The sequence below is a fragment of the Castor canadensis genome, chromosome 10, assembly GCF_047511655.1.
Source record: "Castor canadensis chromosome 10, mCasCan1.hap1v2, whole genome shotgun sequence".
In the NCBI taxonomy this organism is placed as follows: domain Eukaryota; kingdom Metazoa; phylum Chordata; class Mammalia; order Rodentia; family Castoridae; genus Castor; species Castor canadensis.
In genome coordinates, this window is record NC_133395.1 from 87292656 (window position 1) to 87316279 (window position 23624).

At 67.7% G+C, this 23624-nt stretch overlaps 11 non-coding genes across 11 annotated transcripts; all 11 read right to left on the reverse strand.

Moving 5' to 3' along the window:
• Nucleotides 1-292: 292 nt before the first annotated feature.
• Nucleotides 293-411, reverse strand: LOC141413506 (5S ribosomal RNA). The gene has a single exon (XR_012438297.1). It is a non-coding gene; the product is annotated as a 5S ribosomal RNA (ribosomal RNA).
• A 2147-nt stretch (nucleotides 412-2558) lies between these two features.
• Nucleotides 2559-2677, reverse strand: LOC141413507 (5S ribosomal RNA). The gene has a single exon (XR_012438298.1). It is a non-coding gene; the product is annotated as a 5S ribosomal RNA (ribosomal RNA).
• A 2145-nt stretch (nucleotides 2678-4822) lies between these two features.
• Nucleotides 4823-4941, reverse strand: LOC141413508 (5S ribosomal RNA). The gene has a single exon (XR_012438299.1). It is a non-coding gene; the product is annotated as a 5S ribosomal RNA (ribosomal RNA).
• A 2145-nt stretch (nucleotides 4942-7086) lies between these two features.
• On the reverse strand, nucleotides 7087-7205 carry LOC141413509 (5S ribosomal RNA). Its single transcript, XR_012438300.1, has one exon. It is a non-coding gene; the product is annotated as a 5S ribosomal RNA (ribosomal RNA).
• A 2147-nt stretch (nucleotides 7206-9352) lies between these two features.
• On the reverse strand, nucleotides 9353-9471 carry LOC141413510 (5S ribosomal RNA). Its single transcript, XR_012438301.1, has one exon. It is a non-coding gene; the product is annotated as a 5S ribosomal RNA (ribosomal RNA).
• Nucleotides 9472-11613: 2142 nt separating this feature from the next.
• On the reverse strand, nucleotides 11614-11732 carry LOC141413014 (5S ribosomal RNA). Its single transcript, XR_012437856.1, has one exon. It is a non-coding gene; the product is annotated as a 5S ribosomal RNA (ribosomal RNA).
• Nucleotides 11733-13882: 2150 nt separating this feature from the next.
• On the reverse strand, nucleotides 13883-14001 carry LOC141413015 (5S ribosomal RNA). The gene has a single exon (XR_012437857.1). It is a non-coding gene; the product is annotated as a 5S ribosomal RNA (ribosomal RNA).
• A 2148-nt stretch (nucleotides 14002-16149) lies between these two features.
• Nucleotides 16150-16268, reverse strand: LOC141412557 (5S ribosomal RNA). Its single transcript, XR_012437399.1, has one exon. It is a non-coding gene; the product is annotated as a 5S ribosomal RNA (ribosomal RNA).
• A 2145-nt stretch (nucleotides 16269-18413) lies between these two features.
• Nucleotides 18414-18532, reverse strand: LOC141413511 (5S ribosomal RNA). Its single transcript, XR_012438302.1, has one exon. It is a non-coding gene; the product is annotated as a 5S ribosomal RNA (ribosomal RNA).
• Nucleotides 18533-20673: 2141 nt separating this feature from the next.
• LOC141412444 (5S ribosomal RNA) lies at nucleotides 20674-20792 on the reverse strand. Its single transcript, XR_012437284.1, has one exon. It is a non-coding gene; the product is annotated as a 5S ribosomal RNA (ribosomal RNA).
• Nucleotides 20793-22941: 2149 nt separating this feature from the next.
• LOC141413512 (5S ribosomal RNA) lies at nucleotides 22942-23060 on the reverse strand. The gene has a single exon (XR_012438303.1). It is a non-coding gene; the product is annotated as a 5S ribosomal RNA (ribosomal RNA).
• Between the last annotated feature and the right edge of the window lie 564 nt (nucleotides 23061-23624).

Genomic DNA, 23624 nt, shown 5'->3' on the forward strand with positions numbered 1-23624 from the left:
AGGGCAGTTGGGGAGCGGTCCCCAACGTGGCCTGGGACCAACCTCGCTGGTGACCCGTGTCGCGGGCGCGCGCCCCAGGAGAGTGTGGGGAGGGGAGAGGATTCGGGGACGTAGCTGTGAGGATTCGGTGTGCGTGGGTCTGGCGGGTGGCCCGGACGGGGTCGGGGTCGTGGTCACGGTGGGTCGTTGTGGTGGTGGTGGTGGTGGTGGTGCTGGGGGTGGTGGTGGTGGTGGGGGGGGTGGTGGCGAAGTCCCCGAAGACAAAAGGAGCAGCGAGGGAGGGAGGAGCAAAAGCCTACAGCACCCGGTATTCCCAGGCGGTCTCCCATCCAAGTACTAACCAGGCCCGACCCTGCTTAGCTTCCGAGATCAGACGAGATCGGGCGCGTTCAGGGTGGTATGGCCGTAGACGCTAGCCGCCGCCTCCGGGAGCCCCAAGAGCCTGCCGAGGGCCCCGGCGTGCGTCTCCACGCTGCTCTCCTGGCACGGCTGGGAGTCCGGGTGGGGGCTGGCAGCCCGGGGCCAGCGGCCAGAGGCCCCGCGCGCCTGCTCGGGCAGCCGGTCTCGCCCAGGTGGCCGCTGGGTGGCTTTCTTCCCGAGGTGTCCTGCTGCCAGGACGAGGGTCAAGTTTTCTCGGGGGAAAATTTCTCAGTGCTCTCGGGCGCTTGTTCTTCTGGGAATGTCCACTGCTGTGGCCAAGGCGGGGGACGCACAGCTCGGGCCAGGGCAAGCAGCCGCCCTCCTCCGTCGCCTCCTGGAGCCGTATCCTTGGGTGGGTGCGTGGCTCCCAGCGGAGGTCTCGGGGACCCTTCCGGTCCTCTTCGTCCGGAAAGCGCCACTGCCCCTCCAGCCCATCAGGAAAACGGCAGCCGCGCCCTTCGCCGACCCGCTCCGCCCTCCTCCACACTCAGGGCCTGGGGCTGCGGGGCTGAATCGTGAGGCTTTCCAGCCCAGGACTTCACCTCTGGCCCCTTTCACACCCGGGATCTTGGGAAGAAGAAACAAAACCAAACACAGCCAAAGCCATCTCCTCCGACCCGGGGCCCCTCCACATCCCTTCCGATCCCGGGTTCCTGCCGGCCTCCCGGGGCGTTTCTCCCAGGCAGGCCTTCGCGGCCACTACACGGGGCTGAGCACTCGAGTCCTCGGGCGTCACGGGGCCCGCGGCCACGCCAAGCACGCACGACTCCCGGGTCTCGTCTGCTCCTGGGTGCCCTGGGCCTCTTCCCTGTGCCGCTGCTGGGTCTTGTGCCCCTGCTTGGCCTCCTTCAGACCCGGCCCCGTGCTACGCGGCCACGTGCTACAGGATCGTGCCAGCAGAACTGGCCCTGGCTGAGCCCCGTACCCACCCTCCTGCCATCCCTGGCCCTGCTAGCAAATGGCAGAGATCCTCTGGCCTCCGAGCCCAGACAAAAATCCTGATGCAGTTGGCCGAGGGGCCGCAAACCAAGGCTTCGCTTGTTCCCGCTCAGGCCCCAGCCATACCCTCTTGTCCTTCGGCTGCTCGTGTGTGGGGTGGGGGAGAGGAGGGTGCGTCCCCGTGCGTGCGTGCGTGGTCTGGGTGTCTCTGCGTGGTGTGTGTGTGTGTGTGTGTGTGTGTGTTAGATGCCGTGCCTGGTGTAGGTGGGGAAGAGCAAGCCCTCACGCACAGAGCCCCATCACACACTGGGGCCGGGCCGAGGGGGTCAATCTGCTCGGCCTGATTGCGTTGGGCATACATTGCAGAAGGTGGGTTTTCCAAGGCGGAGCAGAGGGTCCCGGCACCTGAGGTTGTCCACGGGGAGAATGTCTGTTCCACGGGGGCAAGCGGTCCCTTCCGTCGTGCCCAAGCCCATGTGACCCCGAAGGCCAGGTGGCCCCGGTCCTTGAGCTGACTGAGGAGTGCTTTGAGACCCGGAGGGTGGCACAGGCGACTGGGCGCCAGCGGCGGCCCTCCCTCCCTTTGAGCGGGACGGGGAGCTGCCGCTGGCATCCGGAGCTCTGGCGGCCTGCGCCCTCTGTCCCTGTGACCGCAGGCTCTGCCGTGGGAGGCGGGATCCCACGTAGAGGTCGCGCGCTGGCTGCCCTGTCTTGGGTTGAGCGACGGAGCGCGACGTGGAGCAGCACCCGACTGAGGCTCCCTGCTTCTCTGTCCCCTGGCGTCTTGCCCTGGACCCAGTGCACCACCTTGTGGCGAGCCCAGGTGTGGCGCGTCCCGCTGTGGGGCCCGCTGGGGTGCAGGACCCACTTTCTCATGGCTTCCGCACGTCCCTCCCCGCCCGCCTGGAGGGCAGTTGGGGAGCGGTCCCCAACGTGGCCTGGGACCAACCTCGCTGGTGACCCGTGTCGCGGGCGCGCGCCCCAGGAGAGTGTGGGGAGGGGAGAGGATTCGGGGACGTAGCTGTGAGGATTCGGTGTGCGTGGGTCTGGCGGGTGGCCCGGACGGGGTCGGGGTCGTGGTCACGGTGGGTCGTTGTGGTGGTGGTGGTGGTGGTGGTGCTGGGGGTGGTGGTGGTGGTGGGGGGGGTGGTGGCGAAGTCCCCGAAGACAAAAGGAGCAGCGAGGGAGGGAGGAGCAAAAGCCTACAGCACCCGGTATTCCCAGGCGGTCTCCCATCCAAGTACTAACCAGGCCCGACCCTGCTTAGCTTCCGAGATCAGACGAGATCGGGCGCGTTCAGGGTGGTATGGCCGTAGACGCTAGCCGCCGCCTCCGGGAGCCCCAAGAGCCTGCCGAGGGCCCCGGCGTGCGTCTCCACGCTGCTCTCCTGGCACGGCTGGGAGTCCGGGTGGGGGCTGGCAGCCCGGGGCCAGCGGCCAGAGGCTCCGCGCGCCTGCTCGGGCAGCCGGTCTCGCCCAGGTGGCCGCTGGGTGGCTTTCTTCCCGAGGTGTCCTGCTGCCAGGACGAGGGTCAAGTTTTCTCGGGGGAAAATTTCTCAGTGCTCTCGGGCGCTTGTTCTTCTGGGAATGTCCACTGCTGTGGCCAAGGCGGGGGACGCACAGCTCGGGTCAGGGCAAGCAGCCGCCCTCCTCCGTCGCCTCCTGGAGCCGTATCCTTGGGTGGGTGCGTGGCTCCCAGCGGAGGTCTCGGGGACCCTTCCGGTCCTCTTCGTCCGGAAAGCGCCACTGCCCCTCCAGCCCATCAGGAAAACGGCAGCCGCGCCCTTCGCCGACCCGCTCCGCCCTCCTCCACACTCAGGGCCTGGGGCTGCGGGGCTGAATCGTGAGGCTTTCCAGCCCAGGACTTCACCTCTGGCCCCTTTCACACCCGGGATCTTGGGAAGAAGAAACAAAACCAAACACAGCCAAAGCCATCTCCTCCGACCCGGGGCCCCTCCACATCCCTTCCGATCCCGGGTTCCTGCCGGCCTCCCGGGGCGTTTCTCCCAGGCAGGCCTTCGCGGCCACTACACGGGGCTGAGCACTCGAGTCCTCGGGCGTCACGGGGCCCGCGGCCACGCCAAGCACGCACGACTCCCGGGTCTCGTCTGCTCCTGGGTGCCCTGGGCCTCTTCCCTGTGCCGCTGCTGGGTCTTGTGCCCCTGCTTGGCCTCCTTCAGACCCGGCCCCGTGCTACGCGGCCACGTGCTACAGGATCGTGCCAGCAGAACTGGCCCTGGCTGAGCCCCGTACCCACCCTCCTGCCATCCCTGGCCCTGCTAGCAAATGGCAGAGATCCTCTGGCCTCCGAGCCCAGACAAAAATCCTGATGCAGTTGGCCGAGGGGCCGCAAACCAAGGCTTCGCTTGTTCCCGCTCAGGCCCCAGCCATACCCTCTTGTCCTTCGGCTGCTCGTGTGTGGGGTGGGGGAGAGGAGGGTGCGTCCCCGTGCGTGCGTGCGTGGTCTGGGTGTCTCTGCGTGGTGTGTGTGTGTGTGTGTGTGTGTGTTAGATGCCGTGCCTGGTGTAGGTGGGGAAGAGCAAGCCCTCACGCACAGAGCCCCATCACACACTGGGGCCGGGCCGAGGGGGTCAATCTGCTCGGCCTGATTGCGTTGGGCATACATTGCAGAAGGTGGGTTTTCCAAGGCGGAGCAGAGGGTCCCGGCACCTGAGGTTGTCCACGGGGAGAATGTCTGTTCCACGGGGGCAAGCGGTCCCTTCCGTCGTGCCCAAGCCCATGTGACCCCGAAGGCCAGGTGGCCCCGGTCCTTGAGCTGACTGAGGAGTGCTTTGAGACCCGGAGGGTGGCACAGGCGACTGGGCGCCAGCGGCGGCCCTCCCTCCCTTTGAGCGGGACGGGGAGCTGCCGCTGGCATCCGGAGCTCTGGCGGCCTGCGCCCTCTGTCCCTGTGACCGCAGGCTCTGCCGTGGGAGGCGGGATCCCACGTAGAGGTCGCGCGCTGGCTGCCCTGTCTTGGGTTGAGCGACGGAGCGCGACGTGGAGCAGCACCCGACTGAGGCTCCCTGCTTCTCTGTCCCCTGGCGTCTTGCCCTGGACCCAGTGCACCACCTTGTGGCGAGCCCAGGTGTGGCGCGTCCCGCTGTGGGGCCCGCTGGGGTGCAGGACCCACTTTCTCATGGCTTCCGCACGTCCCTCCCCGCCCGCCTGGAGGGCAGTTGGGGAGCGGTCCCCAACGTGGCCTGGGACCAACCTCGCTGGTGACCCGTGTCGCGGGCGCGCGCCCCAGGAGAGTGTGGGGAGGGGAGAGGATTCGGGGACGTAGCTGTGAGGATTCGGTGTGCGTGGGTCTGGCGGGTGGCCCGGACGGGGTCGAGGTCGTGGTCACGGTGGGTCGTTGTGGTGGTGGTGGTGGTGGTGGTGCTGGGGGTGGTGGTGGTGGTGGGGGGGGTGGTGGCGAAGTCCCCGAAGACAAAAGGAGCAGCAAGGGAGGGAGGAGCAAAAGCCTACAGCACCCGGTATTCCCAGGCGGTCTCCCATCCAAGTACTAACCAGGCCCGACCCTGCTTAGCTTCCGAGATCAGACGAGATCGGGCGCGTTCAGGGTGGTATGGCCGTAGACGCTAGCCGCCGCCTCCGGGAGCCCCAAGAGCCTGCCGAGGGCCCCGGCGTGCGTCTCCACGCTGCTCTCCTGGCACGGCTGGGAGTCCGGGTGGGGGCTGGCAGCCCGGGGCCAGCGGCCAGAGGCCCCGCGCGCCTGCTCGGGCAGCCGGTCTCGCCCAGGTGGCCGCTGGGTGGCTTTCTTCCCGAGGTGTCCTGCTGCCAGGACGAGGGTCAAGTTTTCTCGGGGGAAAATTTCTCAGTGCTCTCGGGCGCTTGTTCTTCTGGGAATGTCCACTGCTGTGGCCAAGGCGGGGGACGCACAGCTCGGGCCAGGGCAAGCAGCCGCCCTCCTCCGTCGCCTCCTGGAGCCGTATCCTTGGGTGGGTGCGTGGCTCCCAGCGGAGGTCTCGGGGACCCTTCCGGTCCTCTTCGTCCGGAAAGCGCCACTGCCCCTCCAGCCCATCAGGAAAACGGCAGCCGCGCCCTTCGCCGACCCGCTCCGCCCTCCTCCACACTCAGGGCCTGGGGCTGCGGGGCTGAATCGTGAGGCTTTCCAGCCCAGGACTTCACCTCTGGCCCCTTTCACACCCGGGATCTTGGGAAGAAGAAACAAAACCAAACACAGCCAAAGCCATCTCCTCCGACCCGGGGCCCCTCCACATCCCTTCCGATCCCGGGTTCCTGCCGGCCTCCCGGGGCGTTTCTCCCAGGCAGGCCTTCGCGGCCACTACACGGGGCTGAGCACTCGAGTCCTCGGGCGTCACGGGGCCCGCGGCCACGCCAAGCACGCACGACTCCTGGGTCTCGTCTGCTCCTGGGTGCCCTGGGCCTCTTCCCTGTGCCGCTGCTGGGTCTTGTGCCCCTGCTTGGCCTCCTTCAGACCCGGCCCCGTGCTACGCGGCCACGTGCTACAGGATCGTGCCAGCAGAACTGGCCCTGGCTGAGCCCCGTACCCACCCTCCTGCCATCCCTGGCCCTGCTAGCAAATGGCAGAGATCCTCTGGCCTCCGAGCCCAGACAAAAATCCTGATGCAGTTGGCCGAGGGGCCGCAAACCAAGGCTTCGCTTGTTCCCGCTCAGGCCCCAGCCATACCCTCTTGTCCTTCGGCTGCTCGTGTGTGGGGTGGGGGAGAGGAGGGTGCGTCCCCGTGCGTGCGTGCGTGGTCTGGGTGTCTCTGCGTGGTGTGTGTGTGTGTGTGTGTGTGTGTTAGATGCCGTGCCTGGTGTAGGTGGGGAAGAGCAAGCCCTCACGCACAGAGCCCCATCACACACTGGGGCCGGGCCGAGGGGGTCAATCTGCTCGGCCTGATTGCGTTGGGCATACATTGCAGAAGGTGGGTTTTCCAAGGCGGAGCAGAGGGTCCCGGCACCTGAGGTTGTCCACGGGGAGAATGTCTGTTCCACGGGGGCAAGCGGTCCCTTCCGTCGTGCCCAAGCCCATGTGACCCCGAAGGCCAGGTGGCCCCGGTCCTTGAGCTGACTGAGGAGTGCTTTGAGACCCGGAGGGTGGCACAGGCGACTGGGCGCCAGCGGCGGCCCTCCCTCCCTTTGAGCGGGACGGGGAGCTGCCGCTGGCATCTGGAGCTCTGGCGGCCTGCGCCCTCTGTCCCTGTGACCGCAGGCTCTGCCGTGGGAGGCGGGATCCCACGTAGAGGTCGCGCGCTGGCTGCCCTGTCTTGGGTTGAGCGACGGAGCGCGACGTGGAGCAGCACCCGACTGAGGCTCCCTGCTTCTCTGTCCCCTGGCGTCTTGCCCTGGACCCAGTGCACCACCTTGTGGCGAGCCCAGGTGTGGCGCGTCCCGCTGTGGGGCCCGCTGGGGTGCAGGACCCACTTTCTCATGGCTTCCGCACGTCCCTCCCCGCCCGCCTGGAGGGCAGTTGGGGAGCGGTCCCCAACGTGGACTGGGACCAACCTCGCTGGTGACCCGTGTCACGGGCGCGCGCCCCAGGAGAGTGTGGGGAGGGGAGAGGATTCGGGGACGTAGCTGTGAGGATTCGGTGTGCGTGGGTCTGGCGGGTGGCCCGGACGGGGTCGGGGTCGTGGTCACGGTGGGTCGTTGTGGTGGTGGTGGTGGTGGTGGTGCTGGGGGTGGTGGTGGTGGTGGGGGGGGTGGTGGCGAAGTCCCCGAAGACAAAAGGAGCAGCGAGGGAGGGAGGAGCAAAAGCCTACAGCACCCGGTATTCCCAGGCGGTCTCCCATCCAAGTACTAACCAGGCCCGACCCTGCTTAGCTTCCGAGATCAGACGAGATCGGGCGCGTTCAGGGTGGTATGGCCGTAGACGCTAGCCGCCGCCTCCGGGAGCCCCAAGAGCCTGCCGAGGGCCCCGGCGTGCGTCTCCACGCTGCTCTCCTGGCACGGCTGGGAGTCCGGGTGGGGGCTGGCAGCCCGGGGCCAGCGGCCAGAGGCCCCGCGCGCCTGCTCGGGCAGCCGGTCTCGCCCAGGTGGCCGCTGGGTGGCTTTCTTCCCGAGGTGTCCTGCTGCCAGGACGAGGGTCAAGTTTTCTCGGGGGAAAATTTCTCAGTGCTCTCGGGCGCTTGTTCTTCTGGGAATGTCCACTGCTGTGGCCAAGGCGGGGGACGCACAGCTCGGGCCAGGGCAAGCAGCCGCCCTCCTCCGTCGCCTCCTGGAGCCGTATCCTTGGGTGGGTGCGTGGCTCCCAGCGGAGGTCTCGGGGACCCTTCCGGTCCTCTTCGTCCGGAAAGCGCCACTGCCCCTCCAGCCCATCAGGAAAACGGCAGCCGCGCCCTTCGCCGACCCGCTCCGCCCTCCTCCACACTCAGGGCCTGGGGCTGCGGGGCTGAATCGTGAGGCTTTCCAGCCCAGGACTTCACCTCTGGCCCCTTTCACACCCGGGATCTTGGGAAGAAGAAACAAAACCAAACACAGCCAAAGCCATCTCCTCCGACCCGGGGCCCCTCCACATCCCTTCCGATCCCGGGTTCCTGCCGGCCTCCCGGGGCGTTTCTCCCAGGCAGGCCTTCGCGGCCACTACACGGGGCTGAGCACTCGAGTCCTCGGGCGTCACGGGGCCCGCGGCCACGCCAAGCACGCACGACTCCCGGGTCTCGTCTGCTCCTGGGTGCCCTGGGCCTCTTCCCTGTGCCGCTGCTGGGTCTTGTGCCCCTGCTTGGCCTCCTTCAGACCCGGCCCCGTGCTACGCGGCCACGTGCTACAGGATCGTGCCAGCAGAACTGGCCCTGGCTGAGCCCCGTACCCACCCTCCTGCCATCCCTGGCCCTGCTAGCAAATGGCAGAGATCCTCTGGCCTCCGAGCCCAGACAAAAATCCTGATGCAGTTGGCCGAGGGGCCGCAAACCAAGGCTTCGCTTGTTCCCGCTCAGGCCCCAGCCATACCCTCTTGTCCTTCGGCTGCTCGTGTGTGGGGTGGGGGAGAGGAGGGTGCGTCCCCGTGCGTGCGTGCGTGGTCTGGGTGTCTCTGCGTGGTGTGTGTGTGTGTGTGTGTGTGTGTGTTAGATGCCGTGCCTGGTGTAGGAGGGGAAGAGCAAGCCCTCACGCACAGAGCCCCATCACACACTGGGGCCGGGCCGAGGGGGTCAATCTGCTCGGCCTGATTGCGTTGGGCATACATTGCAGAAGGTGGGTTTTCCAAGGCGGAGCAGAGGGTCCTGGCACCTGAGGTTGTCCACGGGGAGAATGTCTGTTCCACGGGGGCAAGCGGTCCCTTCCGTCGTGCCCAAGCCCATGTGACCCCGAAGGCCAGGTGGCCCCGGTCCTTGAGCTGACTGAGGAGTGCTTTGAGACCCGGAGGGTGGCACAGGCGACTGGGCGCCAGCGGCGGCCCTCCCTCCCTTTGAGCGGGACGGGGAGCTGCCGCTGGCATCCGGAGCTCTGGCGGCCTGCGCCCTCTGTCCCTGTGACCGCAGGCTCTGCCGTGGGAGGCGGGATCCCACGTAGAGGTCGCGCGCTGGCTGCCCTGTCTTGGGTTGAGCGACGGAGCGCGACGTGGAGCAGCACCCGACTGAGGCTCCCTGCTTCTCTGTCCCCTGGCGTCTTGCCCTGGACCCACTGCACCACCTTGTGGCGAGCCCAGGTGTGGCGCGTCCCGCTGTGGGGCCCGCTGGGGTGCAGGACCCACTTTCTCATGGCTTCCGCACGTCCCTCCCTGCCCGCCTGGAGGGCAGTTGGGGAGCGGTCCCCAACGTGGCCTGGGACCAACCTCGCTGGTGACCCGTGTCGCGGGCGCGCGCCCCAGGAGAGTGTGGGGAGGGGAGAGGATTCGGGGACGTAGCTGTGAGGATTCGGTGTGCGTGGGTCTGGCGGGTGGCCCGGACGGGGTCGGGGTCGTGGTCACGGTGCGTCGTTGTGGTGGTGGTGGTGGTGGTGGTGCTGGGGGTGGTGGTGGTGGTGGGGGGGGTGGTGGCGAAGTCCCCGAAGACAAAAGGAGCAGCGAGGGAGGGAGGAGCAAAAGCCTACAGCACCCGGTATTCCCAGGCGGTCTCCCATCCAAGTACTAACCAGGCCCGACCCTGCTTAGCTTCCGAGATCAGACGAGATCGGGCGCGTTCAGGGTGGTATGGCCGTAGACGCTAGCCGCCGCCTCCGGGAGCCCCAAGAGCCTGCCGAGGGCCCCGGCGTGCGTCTCCACGCTGCTCTCCTGGCACGGCTGGGAGTCCGGGTGGGGGCTGGCAGCCCGGGGCCAGCGGCCAGAGGCCCCGCGCGCCTGCTCGGGCAGCCGGTCTCGCCCAGGTGGCCGCTGGGTGGCTTTCTTCCCGAGGTGTCCTGCTGCCAGGACGAGGGTCAAGTTTTCTCGGGGGAAAATTTCTCAGTGCTCTCGGGCGCTTGTTCTTCTGGGAATGTCCACTGCTGTGGCCAAGGCGGGGGACGCACAGCTCGGGCCAGGGCAAGCAGCCGCCCTCCTCCGTCGCCTCCTGGAGCCGTATCCTTGGGTGGGTGCGTGGCTCCCAGCGGAGGTCTCGGGGACCCTTCCGGTCCTCTTCGTCCGGAAAGCGCCACTGCCCCTCCAGCCCATCAGGAAAACGGCAGCCGCGCCCTTCGCCGACCCGCTCCGCCCTCCTCCACACTCAGGGCCTGGGGCTGCGGGGCTGAATCGTGAGGCTTTCCAGCCCAGGACTTCACCTCTGGCCCCTTTCACACCCGGGATCTTGGGAAGAAGAAACAAAACCAAACACAGCCAAAGCCATCTCCTCCGACCCGGGGCCCCTCCACATCCCTTCCGATCCCGGGTTCCTGCCGGCCTCCCGGGGCGTTTCTCCCAGGCAGGCCTTCGCGGCCACTACACGGGGCTGAGCACTCGAGTCCTCGGGCGTCACGGGGCCCGCGGCCACGCCAAGCACGCACGACTCCCGGGTCTCGTCTGCTCCTGGGTGCCCTGGGCCTCTTCCCTGTGCCGCTGCTGGGTCTTGTGCCCCTGCTTGGCCTCCTTCAGACCCGGCCCCGTGCTACGCGGCCACGTGCTACAGGATCGTGCCAGCAGAACTGGCCCTGGCTGAGCCCCGTACCCACCCTCCTGCCATCCCTGGCCCTGCTAGCAAATGGCAGAGATCCTCTGGCCTCCGAGCCCAGACAAAAATCCTGATGCAGTTGGCCGAGGGGCCGCAAACCAAGGCTTCGCTTGTTCCCGCTCAGGCCCCAGCCATACCCTCTTGTCCTTCGGCTGCTCGTGTGTGGGGTGGGGGAGAGGAGGGTGCGTCCCCGTGCGTGCGTGCGTGGTCTGGGTGTCTCTGCGTGGTGTGTGTGTGTGTGTGTGTGTGTGTTAGATGCCGTGCCTGGTGTAGGTGGGGAAGAGCAAGCCCTCACGCACAGAGCCCCATCACACACTGGGGCCGGGCCGAGGGGGTCAATCTGCTCGGCCTGATTGCGTTGGGCATACATTGCAGAAGGTGGGTTTTCCAAGGCGGAGCAGAGGGTCCCGGCACCTGAGGTTGTCCACGGGGAGAATGTCTGTTGCACGGGGGCAAGCGGTCCCTTCCGTCGTGCCCAAGCCCATGTGACCCCGAAGGCCAGGTGGCCCCGGTCCTTGAGCTGACTGAGGAGTGCTTTGAGACCCGGAGGGTGGCACAGGCGACTGGGCGCCAGCGGCGGCCCTCCCTCCCTTTGAGCGGGACGGGGAGCTGCCGCTGGCATCCGGAGCTCTGGCGGCCTGCGCCCTCTGTCCCTGTGACCGCAGGCTCTGCCGTGGGAGGCGGGATCCCACGTAGAGGTCGCGCGCTGGCTGCCCTGTCTTGGGTTGAGCGACGGAGCGCGACGTGGAGCAGCACCCGACTGAGGCTCCCTGCTTCTCTGTCCCCTGGCGTCTTGCCCTGGACCCAGTGCACCACCTTGTGGCGAGCCCAGGTGTGGCGCGTCCCGCTGTGGGGCCCGCTGGGGTGCAGGACCCACTTTCTCATGGCTTCCGCACGTCCCTCCCCGCCCGCCTGGAGGGCAGTTGGGGAGCGGTCCCCAACGTGGCCTGGGACCAACCTCGCTGGTGACCCGTGTCGCGGGCGCGCGCCCCAGGAGAGTGTGGGGAGGGGAGAGGATTCGGGGACGTAGCTGTGAGGATTCGGTGTGCGTGGGTCTGGCGGGTGGCCCGGACGGGGTCGGGGTCGTGGTCACGGTGGGTCGTTGTGGTGGTGGTGGTGGTGGTGGTGCTGGGGGTGGTGGTGGTGGGGGTTGTGGTGGCGAAGTCCCCGAAGACAAAAGGAGCAGCGAGGGAGGGAGGAGCAAAAGCCTACAGCACCCGGTATTCCCAGGCGTTCTCCCATCCAAGTACTAACCAGGCCTGACCCTGCTTAGCTTCCGAGATCAGACGAGATCGGGCGCGTTCAGGGTGGTATAGCCGTAGACGCTAGCCGCCGCCTCCGGGAGCCCCAAGAGCCTGCCGAGGGCCCCGGCGTGCGTCTCCACGCTGCTCTCCTGGCACGGCTGGGAGTCCGGGTGGGGGCTGGCAGCCCGGGGCCAGCGGCCAGAGGCCCCGCGCGCCTGCTCGGGCAGCCGGTCTCGCCCAGGTGGCCGCTGGGTGGCTTTCTTCCAGAGGTGTCCTGCTGCCAGGACGAGGGTCAAGTTTTCTCGGGGGAAAATTTCTCAGTGCTCTCGGGCGCTTGTTCTTCTGGGAATGTTCACTGCTGTGGCCAAGGCGGGGGACGCACAGCTCGGGCCAGGGCAAGCAGCCGCCCTCCTCCGTCGCCTCCTGGAGCCGTATCCTTGGGTGGGTGCGTGGCTCCCAGCGGAGGTCTCGGGGACCCTTCCGGTCCTCTTCGTCCGGAAAGCGACACTGCCCCTCCAGCAAATCAGGAAAACGGCAGCCGCGCCCTTCGCCGACCCGCTCCGCCCTCCTCCACACTCAGGGCCTGGGGCTGCGGGGCTGAATCGTGAGGCTTTCCAGCCCAGGACTTCACCTCTGGCCCCTTTCACACCTGGGATCTTGGGAAGAAGAAACAAAACCAAACACAGCCAAAGCCATCTCCTCCGACCCGGGGCCCCTCCACATCCCTTCCGATCCCGGGTTCCTGCCGGCCTCCCGGGGCGTTTCTCCCAGGCAGGCCTTCGCGGCCACTACACGGGGCTGAGCACTCGAGTCCTCGGGCGTCACGGGGCCCGCGGCCACGCCAAGCACGCACGACTCCCGGGTCTCGTCTGCTCCTGGGTGCCCTGGGCCTCTTCCCTGTGCCGCTGCTGGGTCTTGTGCCCCTGCTTGGCCTCCATCAGACCCGGCCCCGTGCTACGCGGCCACGTGCTACAGGATCGTGCCAGCAGAACTGGCCCTGGCTGAGCCCCGTACCCACCCTCCTGCCATCCCTGGCCCTGCTAGCAAATGGCAGAGATCCTCTGGCCTCCGAGCCCAGACAAAAATCCTGATGCAGTTGGCCGAGGGGCCGCAAACCAAGGCTTCGCTTGTTCCCGCTCAGGCCCCAGCCATACCCTCTTGTCCTTCGGCTGCTCGTGTGTGGGGTGGGGGAGAGGAGGGTGCGTCCCCGTGCGTGCGTGCGTGGTCTGGGTGTCTCTGTGTGGTGTGTGTGTGTGTGTGTGTGTGTGTGTGTGTGTTAGATGCCGTGCCTGGTGTAGGTGGGGAAGAGCAAGCCCTCACGCACAGAGCCCCATCACACACTGGGGCCGGGCCGAGGGGGTCAATCTGCTCGGCCTGATTGCGTTGGGCATACATTGCAGAAGGTGGGTTTTCCAAGGCGGAGCAGAGGGTCCCGGCACCTGAGGTTGTCCACGGGGAGAATGTCTGTTGCACGGGGGCAAGCGGTCCCTTCCGTCGTGCCCAAGCCCATGTGACCCCGAAGGCCAGGTGGCCCCGGTCCTTGAGCTGACTGAGGAGTGCTTTGAGACCCGGAGGGTGGCACAGGCGACTGGGCGCCAGCGGCGGCCCTCCCTCCCTTTGAGCGGGACGGGGAGCTGCCGCTGGCATCCGGAGCTCTGGCGGCCTGCGCCCTCTGTCCCTGTGACCGCAGGCTCTGCCGTGGGAGGCGGGATCCCACGTAGAGGTCGCACGCTGGCTGCCCTGTCTTGGGTTGAGCGACGGAGCGCGACGTGGAGCAGCACCCGACTGAGGCTCCCTGCTTCTCTGTCCCCTGGGGTCTTGCCCTGGACCCAGTGCACCACCTTGTGGCGAGCCCAGGTGTGGCGCGTCCCGCTGTGGGGCCCGCTGGGGTGCAGGACCCACTTTCTCATGGCTTCCGCACGTCCCTCCCCGCCCGCCTGGAGGGCAGTTGGGGAGCGGTCCCCAACGTGGCCTGGGACCAACCTCGCTGGTGACCCGTGTCGCGGGCGCGCGCCCCAGGAGAGTGTGGGGAGGGGAGAGGATTCGGGGACGTAGCTGTGAGGATTCGGTGTGCGTGGGTCTGGCGGGTGGCCCGGACGGGGTCGGGGTCGTGGTCACGGTGGGTCGTTGTGGTGGTGGTGGTGGTGGTGGTGCTGGGGGTGGTGGTGGTGGGGGTTGTGGTGGCGAAGTCCCCGAAGACAAAAGGAGCAGCGAGGGAGGGAGGAGCAAAAGCCTACAGCACCCGGTATTCCCAGGCGTTCTCCCATCCAAGTACTAACCAGGCCTGACCCTGCTTAGCTTCCGAGATCAGACGAGATCGGGCGCGTTCAGGGTGGTATAGCCGTAGACGCTAGCCGCCGCCTCCGGGAGCCCCAAGAGCCTGCCGAGGGCCCCGGCGTGCGTCTCCACGCTGCTCTCCTGGCACGGCTGGGAGTCCGGGTGGGGGCTGGCAGCCCGGGGCCAGCGGCCAGAGGCCCCGCGCGCCTGCTCGGGCAGCCGGTCTCGCCCAGGTGGCCGCTGGGTGGCTTTCTTCCAGAGGTGTCCTGCTGCCAGGACGAGGGTCAAGTTTTCTCGGGGGAAAATTTCTCAGTGCTCTCGGGCGCTTGTTCTTCTGGGAATGTTCACTGCTGTGGCCAAGGCGGGGGACGCACAGCTCGGGCCAGGGCAAGCAGCCGCCCTCCTCCGTCGCCTCCTGGAGCCGTATCCTTGGGTGGGTGCGTGGCTCCCAGCGGAGGTCTCGGGGACCCTTCCGGTCCTCTTCGTCCGGAAAGCGACACTGCCCCTCCAGCAAATCAGGAAAACGGCAGCCGCGCCCTTCGCCGACCCGCTCCGCCCTCCTCCACACTCAGGGCCTGGGGCTGCGGGGCTGAATCGTGAGGCTTTCCAGCCCAGGACTTCACCTCTGGCCCCTTTCACACCTGGGATCTTGGGAAGAAGAAACAAAACCAAACACAGCCAAAGCCATCTCCTCCGACCCGGGGCCCCTCCACATCCCTTCCGATCCCGGGTTCCTGCCGGCCTCCCGGGGCGTTTCTCCCAGGCAGGCCTTCGCGGCCACTACACGGGGCTGAGCACTCGAGTCCTCGGGCGTCACGGGGCCCGCGGCCACGCCAAGCACGCACGACTCCCGGGTCTCGTCTGCTCCTGGGTGCCCTGGGCCTCTTCCCTGTGCCGCTGCTGGGTCTTGTGCCCCTGCTTGGCCTCCATCAGACCCGGCCCCGTGCTACGCGGCCACGTGCTACAGGATCGTGCCAGCAGAACTGGCCCTGGCTGAGCCCCGTACCCACCCTCCTGCCATCCCTGGCCCTGCTAGCAAATGGCAGAGATCCTCTGGCCTCCGAGCCCAGACAAAAATCCTGATGCAGTTGGCCGAGGGGCCGCAAACCAAGGCTTCGCTTGTTCCCGCTCAGGCCCCAGCCATACCCTCTTGTCCTTCGGCTGCTCGTGTGTGGGGTGGGGGAGAGGAGGGTGCGTCCCCGTGCGTGCGTGCGTGGTCTGGGTGTCTCTGTGTGGTGTGTGTGTGTGTGTGTGTGTGTGTGTGTGTGTTAGATGCCGTGCCTGGTGTAGGTGGGGAAGAGCAAGCCCTCACGCACAGAGCCCCATCACACACTGGGGCCGGGCCGAGGGGGTAAATCTGCTCGGCCTGATTGCGTTGGGCATACATTGCAGAAGGTGGGTTTTCCAAGGCGGAGCAGAGGGTCCCGGCACCTGAGGTTGTCCACGGGGAGAATGTCTGTTCCACGGGGGCAAGCGGTCCCTTCCGTCGTGCCCAAGCCCATGTGACCCCGAAGGCCAGGTGGCCCCGGTCCTTGAGCTGACTGAGGAGTGCTTTGAGACCCGGAGGGTGGCACAGGCGACTGGGCGCCAGCGGCGGCCCTCCCTCCCTTTGAGCGGGACGGGGAGCTGCCGCTGGCATCCGGAGCTCTGGCGGCCTGCGCCCTCTGTCCCTGTGACCGCAGGCTCTGCCGTGGGAGGCGGGATCCCACGTAGAGGTCGCGCGCTGGCTGCCCTGTCTTGGGTTGAGCGACGGAGCGCGACGTGGAGCAGCACCCGACTGAGGCTCCCTGCTTCTCTGTCCCCTGGCGTCTTGCCCTGGACCCAGTGCACCACCTTGTGGCGAGCCCAGGTGTGACGCGTCCCGCTGTGGGGCCCGCTGGGGTGCAGGACCCACTTTCTCATGGCTTCCGCACGTCCCTCCCCGCCCGCCTGGAGGGCAGTTGGGGAGCGGTCCCCAACGTGGCCTGGGACCAACCTCGCTGGTGACCCGTGTCGCGGGCGCGCGCCCCAGGAGAGTGTGGGGAGGGGAGAGGATTCGGGGACGTAGCTGTGAGGATTCGGTGTGCGTGGGTCTGGCGGGTGGCCCGGACGGGGTCGGGGTCGTGGTCACGGTGGGTCGTTGTGGTGGTGGTGGTGGTGGTGCTGGGGGTGGTGGTGGTGGGGGGGGGTGGTGGCGAAGTCCCCGAAGACAAAAGGAGCAGCGAGGGAGGGAGGAGCAAAAGCCTACAGCACCCGGTATTCCCAGGCGGTCTCCCATCCAAGTACTAACCAAGCCCGACCCTGCTTAGCTTCCGAGATCAGACGAGATCGGGCGCGTTCAGGGTGGTATGGCCGTAGACGCTAGCCGCCGCCTCCGGGAGCCCCAAGAGCCGGCCGAGGGCCCCGGCGTGCGTCTCCACGCTGCTCTCCTGGCACGGCTGGGAGTCCGGGTGGGGGCTGGCAGCCCGGGGCCAGCGGCCAGAGGCCCCGCGCGCCTGCTCGGGCAGCCGGTCTCGCCCAGGTGGCCGCTGGGTGGCTTTCTTCCCGAGGTGTCCTGCTGCCAGGACGAGGGTCAAGTTTTCTCGGGGGAAAATTTCTCAGTGCTCTCGGGCGCTTGTTCTTCTGGGAATGTCCACTGCTGTGGCCAAGGCAGGGGACGCACAGCTCGGGCCAGGGCAAGCAGCCGCCCTCCTCCGTCGCCTCCTGGAGCCGTATCCTTGGGTGGGTGCGTGGCTCCCAGCGGAGGTCTCGGGGACCCTTCCGGTCCTCTTCGTCCGGAAAGCGCCACTGCCCCTCCAGCCCATCAGGAAAACGGCAGCCGCGCCCTTCGCCGACCCGCTCCGCCCTCCTCCACACTCAGGGCCTGGGGCTGCGGGGCTGAATCGTGAGGCTTTCCAGCCCAGGACTTCACCTCTGGCCCCTTTCACACCCGGGATCTTGGGAAGAAGAAACAAAACCAAACACAGCCAAAGCCATCTCCTCCGACCCGGGGCCCCTCCACATCCCTTCCGATCCCGGGTTCCTGCCGGCCTCCCGGGGCGTTTCTCCCAGGCAGGCCTTCGCGGCCACTACACGGGGCTGAGCACTCGAGTCCTCGGGCGTCACGGGGCCCGCGGCCACGCCAAGCACGCACGACTCCCGGGTCTCGTCTGCTCCTGGGTGCCCTGGGCCTCTTCCCTGTGCCGCTGCTGGGTCTTGTGCCCCTGCTTGGCCTCCTTCAGACCCGGCCCCGTGCTACGCGGCCACGTGCTACAGGATCGTGCCAGCAGAACTGGCCCTGGCTGAGCCCCGTACCCACCCTCCTGCCATCCCTGGCCCTGCTAGCAAATGGCAGAGATCCTCTGGCCTCCGAGCCCAGACAAAAATCCTGATGCAGTTGGCCGAGGGGCCGCAAACCAAGGCTTCGCTTGTTCCCGCTCAGGCCCCAGCCATACCCTCTTGTCCTTCGGCTGCTCGTGTGTGGGGTGGGGGAGAGGAGGGTGCGTCCCCGTGCGTGCGTGCGTGGTCTGGGTGTCTCTGCGTGGTGTGTGTGTGTGTGTGTGTGTGTGTTAGATGCCGTGCCTGGTGTAGGTGGGGAAGAGCAAGCCCTCACGCACAGAGCCCCATCACACACTGGGGCCGGGCCGAGGGGGTCAATCTGCTCGGCCTGATTGCGTTGGGCATACATTGCAGAAGGTGGGTTTTCCAAGGCGGAGCAGAGGGTCCCGGCACCTGAGGTTGTCCACGGGGAGAATGTCTGTTGCACGGGGGCAAGCGGTCCCTTCCGTCGTGCCCAAGCCCATGTGACCCCGAAGGCCAGGTGGCCCCAGTCCTTGAGCTGACTGAGGAGTGCTTTGAGACCCGGAGGGTGGCACAGGCGACTGGGCGCCAGCGGCGGCCCTCCCTCCCTTTGAGCGGGACGGGGAGCTGCCGCTGGCATCCGGAGCTCTGGCGGCCTGCGCCCTCTGTCCCTGTGACCGCAGGCTCTGCCGTGGGAGGCGGGATCCCACGTAGAGGTCGCGCGCTGGCTGCCCTGTCTTGGGTTGAGCGACGGAGCGCGACGTGGAGCAGCACCCGACTGAGGCTCCCTACTTCTCTGTCCCCTGGCGTCTTGCCCTGGACCCAGTGCACCACCTTGTGGCGAGCCCAGGTGTGGCGCGTCCCGCTGTGGGGCCCGCTGGGGTGCAGGACCCACTTTCTCATGGCTTCCGCACGTCCCTCCCCGCCCGCCTGGAGGGCAGTTGGGGAGCGGTCCCCAACGTGGCCTGGGACCAACCTCGCTGGTGACCCGTGTCGCGGGCGTGCGCCCCAGTAGAGTGTGGGGAGGGGAGAGGATTCGGGGACGTAGCTGTGAGGATTCGGTGTGCGTGGGTCTGGCGGGTGGCCCGGACGGGGTCGGGGTCGTGGTCACGGTGGGTCGTTGTGGTGGTGGTGGTGGTGGTGGTGCTGGGGGTGGTGGTGGTGGTGGGGGGGGTGGTGGCGAAGTCCCCGAAGACAAAAGGAGCAGCGAGGGAGGGAGGAGCAAAAGCCTACAGCACCCGGTATTCCCAGGCGGTCTCCCATCCAAGTACTAACCAGGCCCGACCCTGCTTAGCTTCCGAGATCAGACGAGATCGGGCGCGTTCAGGGTGGTATGGCCGTAGACGCTAGCCGCCGCCTCCGGGAGCCCCAAGAGCCTGCCGAGGGCCCCGGCGTGCGTCTCCACGCTGCTCTCCTGGCACGGCTGGGAGTCCGGGTGGGGGCTGGCAGCCCGGGGCCAGCTGCCAGAGGCCCCGCGCGCCTGCTCGGGCAGCCGGTCTCGCCCAGGTGGCCGCTGGGTGGCTTTCTTCCCGAGGTGTCCTGCTGCCAGGACGAGGGTCAAGTTTTCTCGGGGGAAAATTTCTCAGTGCTCTCGGGCGCTTGTTCTTCTGGGAATGTCCACTGCTGTGGCCAAGGCGGGGGACGCACAGCTCGGGCCAGGACAAGCAGCCGCCCTCCTCCGTCGCCTCCTGGAGCCGTATCCTTGGGTGGGTGCGTGGCTCCCAGCGGAGGTCTCGGGGACCCTTCCGGCCCTCTTCGTCCGGAAAGCGCCACTGCCCCTCCAGCCCATCAGGAAAACGGCAGCCGCGCCCTTCGCCGACCCGCTCCGCCCTCCTCCACACTCAGGGCCTGGGGCTGCGGGGCTGAATCGTGAGGCTTTCCAGCCCAGGACTTCACCTCTGGCCCCTTTCACACCCGGGATCTTGGGAAGAAGAAACAAAACCAAACACAGCCAAAGCCATCTCCTCCGACCCGGGGCCCCTCCACATCCCTTCCGATCCCGGGTTCCTGCCGGCCTCCCGGGGCGTTTCTCCCAGGCAGGCCTTCGCGGCCACTACACGGGGCTGAGCACTCGAGTCCTCGGGCGTCACGGGGCCCGCGGCCACGCCAAGCACGCACGACTCCCGGGTCTCGTCTGCTCCTGGGTGCCCTGGGCCTCTTCCCTGTGCCGCTGCTGGGTCTTGTGCCCCTGCTTGGCCTCCTTCAGACCCGGCCCCGTGCTACGCGGCCACGTGCTACAGGATCGTGCCAGCAGAACTGGCCCTGGCTGAGCCCCGTACCCACCCTCCTGCCATCCCTGGCCCTGCTAGCAAATGGCAGAGATCCTCTGGCCTCCGAGCCCAGACAAAAATCCTGATGCAGTTGGCCGAGGGGCCGCAAACCAAGGCTTCGCTTGTTCCCGCTCAGGCCCCAGCCATACCCTCTTGTCCTTCGGCTGCTCGTGTGTGGGGTGGGGGAGAGGAGGGTGCGTCCCCGTGCGTGCGTGCGTGGTCTGGGTGTCTCTGCGTGGTGTGTGTGTGTGTGTGTGTGTGTGTTAGATGCCGTGCCTGGTGTAGGTGGGGAAGAGCAAGCCCTCACGCACAGAGCCCCATCACACACTGGGGCCGGGCCGAGGGGGTCAATCTGCTCGGCCTGATTGCGTTGGGCATACATTGCAGAAGGTGGGTTTTCCAAGGCGGAGCAGAGGGTCCCGGCACCTGAGGTTGTCCACGGGGAGAATGTCTGTTCCACGGGGGCAAGCGGTCCCTTCCGTCGTGCCCAAGCCCATGTGACCCCGAAGGCCAGGTGGCCCCGGTCCTTGAGCTGACTGAGGAGTGCTTTGAGACCCGGAGGGTGGCACAGGCGACTGGGCGCCAGCGGCGGCCCTCCCTCCCTTTGAGCGGGACGGGGAGCTGCCGCTGGCATCCGGAGCTCTGGCGGCCTGCGCCCTCTGTCCCTGTGACCGCAGGCTCTGCCGTGGGAGGCGGGATCCCACGTAGAGGTCGCGCGCTGGCTGCCCTGTCTTGGGTTGAGCGACGGAGCGCGACGTGGAGCAGCACCCGACTGAGGCTCCCTGCTTCTCTGTCCCCTGGCGTCTTGCCCTGGACCCAGTGCACCACCTTGTGGCGAGCCCAGGTGTGGCGCGTCCCGCTGTGGGGCCCGCTGGGGTGCAGGACCCACTTTCTCATGGCTTCCGCACGTCCCTCCCCGCCCGCCTGGAGGGCAGTTGGGGAGCGGTCCCCAACGTGGCCTGGGACCAACCTCGCTGGTGACCCGTGTCGCGGGCGCGCGCCCCAGGAGAGTGTGGGGAGGGGAGAGGATTCGGGGACGTAGCTGTGAGGATTCGGTGTGCGTGGGTCTGGCGGGTGGCCCGGACGGGGTCGGGGTCGTGGTCACGGTGGGTCGTTGTGGTGGTGGTGGTGGTGGTGCTGGGGGTGGTGGTGGTGGTGGGGGGGTGGTGGCGAAGTCCCCGAAGACAAAAGGAGCAGCGAGGGAGGGAGGAGCAAAAGCCTACAGCACCTGGTATTCCCAGGCGGTCTCCCATCCAAGTACTAACCAGGCCCGACCCTGCTTAGCTTCCGAGATCAGACGAGATCGGGCGCGTTCAGGGTGGTATGGCCGTAGACGCTAGCCGCCGCCTCCGGGAGCCCCAAGAGCCTGCCGAGGGCCCCGGCGTGCGTCTCCACGCTGCTCTCCTGGCACGGCTGGGAGTCCGGGTGGGGGCTGGCAGCCCGGGGCCAGCGGCCAGAGGCCCCGCGCGCCTGCTCGGGCAGCCGGTCTCGCCCAGGTGGCCGCTGGGTGGCTTTCTTCCCGAGGTGTCCTGCTGCCAGGACGAGGGTCAAGTTTTCTCGGGGGAAAATTTCTCAGTGCTCTCGGGCGCTTGTTCTTCTGGGAATGTCCACTGCTGTGGCCAAGGCGGGGGACGCACAGCTCGGGCCAGGGCAAGCAGCCGCCCTCCTCCGTCGCCTCCTGGAGCCGTATCCTTGGGTGGGTGCGTGGCTCCCAGCGGAGGTCTCGGGGACCCTTCCGGTCCTCTTCGTCCGGAAAGCGCCACTGCCCCTCCAGCCCATCAGGAAAACGGCAGCCGCGCCCTTCGCCGACCCGCTCCGCCCTCCTCCACACTCAGGGCCTGGGGCTGCGGGGCTGAATCGTGAGGCTTTCCAGCCCAGGACTTCACCTCTGGCCCCTTTCACACCCGGGATCTTGGGAAGAAGAAACAAAACCAAACACAGCCAAAGCCATGTCCTCCGACCCGGGGCCCCTCCACATCCCTTCCGATCCCGGGTTCCTGCCGGCCTCCCGGGGCGTTTCTCCCAGGCAGGCCTTCGCGGCCACTACACGGGGCTGAGCACTCGAGTCCTCGGGCGTCACGGGGCCCGCGGCCACGCCAAGCACGCACGACTCCCGGGTCTCGTCTGCTCCTGGGTGCCCTGGGCCTCTTCCCTGTGCCGCTGCTGGGTCTTGTGCCCCTGCTTGGCCTCCATCAGACCCGGCCCCGTGCTACGCGGCCACGTGCTACAGGATCGTGCCAGCAGAACTGGCCCTGGCTGAGCCCCGTACCCACCCTCCTGCCATCCCTGGCCCTGCTAGCAAATGGCAGAGATCCTCTGGCCTCCGAGCCCAGACAAAAATCCTGATGCAGATGGCCGAGGGGCCGCAAACCAAGGCTTCGCTTGTTCCCGCTCAGGCCCCAGCCATACCCTCTTGTCCTTCGGCTGCTCGTGTGTGGGGTGGGGGAGAGGAGGGTGCGTCCCCGTGCGTGCGTGCGTGGTCTGGGTGTCTCTGTGTGGTGTGTGTGTGTGTGTGTGTGTGTGTGTGTGTGTTAGATGCCGTGCCTGGTGTAGGTGGGGAAGAGCAAGCCCTCACGCACAGAGCCCCATCACACACTGGGGCCGGGCCGAGGGGGTAAATCTGCTCGGCCTGATTGCGTTGGGCATACATTGCAGAAGGTGGGTTTTCCAAGGCGGAGCAGAGGGTCCCGGCACCTGAGGTTGTCCACGGGGAGAATGTCTGTTCCACGGGGGCAAGCGGTCCCTTCCGTCGTGCCCAAGCCCATGTGACCCCGAAGGCCAGGTGGCCCCGGTCCTTGAGCTGACTGAGGAGTGCTTTGAGACCCGGAGGGTGGCACAGGCGACTGGGCGCCAGCGGCGGCCCTCCCTCCCTTTGAGCGGGACGGGGAGCTGCCGCTGGCATCCGGAGCTCTGGCGGCCTGCGCCCTCTGTCCCTGTGACCGCAGGCTCTGCCGTGGGAGGCGGGATCCCACGTAGAGGTCGCGCGCTGGCTGCCCTGTCTTGGGTTGAGCGACGGAGCGCGACGTGGAGCAGCACCCGACTGAGGCTCCCTGCTTCTCTGTCCCCTGGCGTCTTGCCCTGCACCCAGTGCACCACCTTGTGGCGAGCCCAGGTGTGGCGCGTCCCGCTGTGGGGCCCGCTGGGGTGCAGGACCCACTTTCTCATGGCTTCCGCACGTCCCTCCCCGCCCGCCTGGAGGGCAGTTGGGGAGCGGTCCCCAACGTGGCCTGGGACCAACCTCGCTGGTGACCCGTGTCGCGGGCGCGCGCCCCAGGAGAGTGTGGGGAGGGGAGAGGATTCGGGGACGTAGCTGTGAGGATTCGGTGTGCGTGGGTCTGGCGGGTGGCCCGGACGGGGTCGGGGTCGTGGTCACGGTGGGTCGTTGTGGTGGTGGTGGTGGTGGTGCTGGGGGTGGTGGTGGTGGTGGGGGGGTGGTGGCGAAGTCCCCGAAGACAAAAGGAGCAGCGAGGGAGGGAGGAGCAAAAGCCTACAGCACCCGGTATTCCCAGGCGGTCTCCCATCCAAGTACTAACCAGGCCCGACCCTGCTTAGCTTCCGAGATCAGACGAGATCGGGCGCGTTCAGGGTGGTATGGCCGTAGACGCTAGCCCCCGCCTCCGGGAGCCCCAAGAGCCTGCCGAGGGCCCCGGCGTGCGTCTCCACGCTGCTCTCCTGGCACGGCTGGGAGTCCGGGTGGGGGCTGGCAGCCCGGGGCCAGCGGCCAGAGGCCCCGCGCGCCTGCTCGGGCAGCCGGTCTCGCCCAGGTGGCCGCTGGGTGGCTTTCTTCCCGAGGTGTCCTGCTGCCAGGACGAGGGTCAAGTTTTCTCGGGGGAAAATTTCTCAGTGCTCTCGGGCGCTTGTTCTTCTGGGAATGTCCACTGCTGTGGCCAAGGCAGGGGACGCACAGCTCGGGCCAGGGCAAGCAGCCGCCCTCCTCCGTCGCCTCCTGGAGCCGTATCCTTGGGTGGGTGCGTGGCTCCCAGCGGAGGTCTCGGGGACCCTTCCGGTCCTCTTCGTCCGGAAAGCGCCACTGCCCCTCCAGCCCATCAGGAAAACGGCAGCCGCGCCCTTCGCCGACCCGCTCCGCCCTCCTCCACACTCAGGGCCTGGGGCTGCGGGGCTGAATCGTGAGGCTTTCCAGCCCAGGACTTCACCTCTGGCCCCTTT